The following is a 2929-nucleotide window of genomic DNA, read 5'->3' on the forward strand; positions in this document are numbered from 1 at the left end:
CTAATACTTCCTATCTGCTAACTGGGACTTCAGCGGGTTTTCCCTGTGACCACAGGACACTCCCTGGATCAGGGGGCAGGTGGAGAGCAGCATACAGCTGGTACCTTAGGGGATTGTTATGGTTGGGTATGAGGTGTTCCCTGGAAATCTCCTGTGCCAATGCAGGAATGTCACAGGTGGAATGAGGAGACTGTGACACTGTCACCTAATCTGTGGGTTAGTCCACGTGATGGGATAATAATTTGAGGGATTACTGGGTGGTGATGGGAGGCATGTGGGGCTGGCTGGAAGAAGCAGGTCCCTGGGGTGTGCCTTTGGGGCTTTTACTTGTCCCTGGCTCTGCCCTCTCATGTGCTCTCCTCTGCCCTGGGATGAGCAGCTGTCCTCCTCCACGCCCTTCTGCCACGATGTCCCACCTCACCTTGGCCCCAGAGCAATGGAGTCTGCCCACCACAGACTGAACTCTGACTGTGATTCCCAGATAAACTTCTCTTCCTCTGAGCTGTTCTCACCAGGTGTTTGGGCCGCATCAGTGAAAAGCTGACACAGTCAATTAGAAAATTGATCAATGATCTCAGCAGCACGTGGCACTCAACTGAATGCACTTTGACCAGTCCCCCAAAGCTGACTGCTGCTGGACCCTTACCACACCCCAGACCTGCACCAGACTGCTGTGCCACTTCCCTGAATCCTCAAGATGAACCTGTGAGCTAAGTGGTCCTGTTATCCCCATTTACAGATGTGCAAAGGGAAGAAGCAAGAGGTGGAGCTGTGAAGCAGGCATTAGAGTCCTGGAGCTCTGCCTTCAAGTTTCCATCCTCATCACCATCACCATCACCACCATCACCACCACCATCACCACCATCACCACCACCACCATCATCATCATCACCATCATCATCATCATCATCACCATCACCATCCCCAACACCATCATCACCATCACTATCACAATCACCATCATCACCAACACCACCACCAACATCATCATCACTATGATCATCATCACATTTTGGTTTTTGGGACTGAACCCAGGGGCACTTTACCATTGAGCCACATCCCCAGCCCTTTTCAATTTTTATTTTGAAAGAGGGTGTTGTGACTTTGCTCAGGGCCTCTTTTATTGCTGAGGCTGGCCTTGAACTTGTCATTCTTGGACCTCAGTCTCCCAAGGCACTGGGATTACAAGCACATACCACTGTGACAAACCTATTATTTTTCTAATTGAGGCAAAAATAACATGACATAAAATGAACCATTTTAAAGCAAACAATTCAATGACATTTAGTACATTCATAATGTTGTGCAACCACCTCTATCTAGTTGCAAAACATTTTCATAACCTCAAAAAGAGACCTTTTGTGTCCACTAAGCAGTTGGTATCCACTTCCTCCTCCTCCACTTCCTGGAACTCACCAATTTAATTTCTGTTTCCATTGTTTTACCTCCTCTGGACATTCCTTTTATTGGAATCATACAATATGTGATCATTCGTGTTGGGCTTCTCATGGAGCATCATGTTCTTGAGATTCATGCATGCTGGAGTGGACATTCATGTTCAGTCCTTTTACGGCTGAGTGATACTCCACCTATGGGTAGGTCACAGTGTGCTAATCCATTCATCAGTTGATGGGATTTTGGGTTTTCTCCACCTTCTGGCTGTTACCAAGGGTTTAAACTTTACCCATTGTTCTCTATTGTTTCCCTCAGACAATTTAGACACTCTCTACATCCTGTAAATACAGCTATGGAGAAGAGATGAACGAGATCCAAGAGGGGGACTTCTATAATTTTCTCAGGGTGGTAGGAAGAACTTGAAGAAGCTCATGCTGGAGAGAACTTTGTCATTGGGTCTTGAGGCTCTTTTTTTTTTTAAAGAAAGAGTGAGAGAGAGAATTTTTTAACATTTATTTTTTTTAGTACTTGGCGGACACAACATCTTTGTTTGTACGTGGTGCTGAGGATCGAACCCGGGCCGCTCGCATGCCAGGCGAGCGCGCTACCACTTGAGCCACATCCCCAGCCCCTCTTGAGGCTCTTTATACAGTACCAGAGAGCTCCCAGGCCCAGGGAGGCAGGAGGAGGGGAAGACTCACCAGATCAGGAAGTGGCTCAGTGGCCCCTTAGAGAAACAGGCAGAGAGGACCTCAACTGGGACATGAGAGATTGGGGGATGACAGGGTGAGACCTGTCCCACAAGGTCCTGTGAGTGACAGGCCTGGGATCACGTTCAGTGGTAAATCAGAGCTGGATGCAGAGAACAATCCCCCCCACCCTGCTGGCCTGTGCATAGGACAGAGTGCACATGCCACTGTCACCTCCTCCTGTGGTGATGTCCCGTGGTGCTCTCAGATTTCAACAAGGGCACCTGGGTGAGGGATTTATAGTCACTCTCTGTACCATCTCAGCAAATTTTCTGTGAATATAAAATTCCTCCAAAGTTAAAAATTTATTTTAAAATAAGAAAGGCTTGGGGATGTGGCTCAGGGGTAGGGCACTTGCTTAGCCTGTATGAGACCTGGGGCTCCATCCTCAGCCCTGCAGAAAAATAAAATCAAATAAAAATAAGATACAAGGCAGCGTGCATAGAAAGTGTGTGTGTGTGTGTGTGTGTGTGTGTGTGTGTGTACTTGAATGTACACACAGAGGTTCCCTATGAAAGGAGAGTCTAGCAGGGACAGACACAAGATGTGAGGATTACCTTATTCTTACTCAATTTTACTGCATGTTGAATTCTGTTTTCCTAAAATCCACGTGTTGAAGCCCTAACCCCCAATACAGTGGTATTTGGAGACAGGCCTTTGGGAGGTGACTGGTGCCACTGAGGTCATGAGACTGGAGCCCTCATATAGGACTAGAAAGAGGAAGCACTGTCACCAGGGGGCAGAGGTGCAATGTATGCAGTCGAGGGGAGAATTAAAGACTGTCC

This window comes from Callospermophilus lateralis, chromosome 18, assembly GCF_048772815.1.
Source record: "Callospermophilus lateralis isolate mCalLat2 chromosome 18, mCalLat2.hap1, whole genome shotgun sequence".
In the NCBI taxonomy this organism is placed as follows: domain Eukaryota; kingdom Metazoa; phylum Chordata; class Mammalia; order Rodentia; family Sciuridae; genus Callospermophilus; species Callospermophilus lateralis.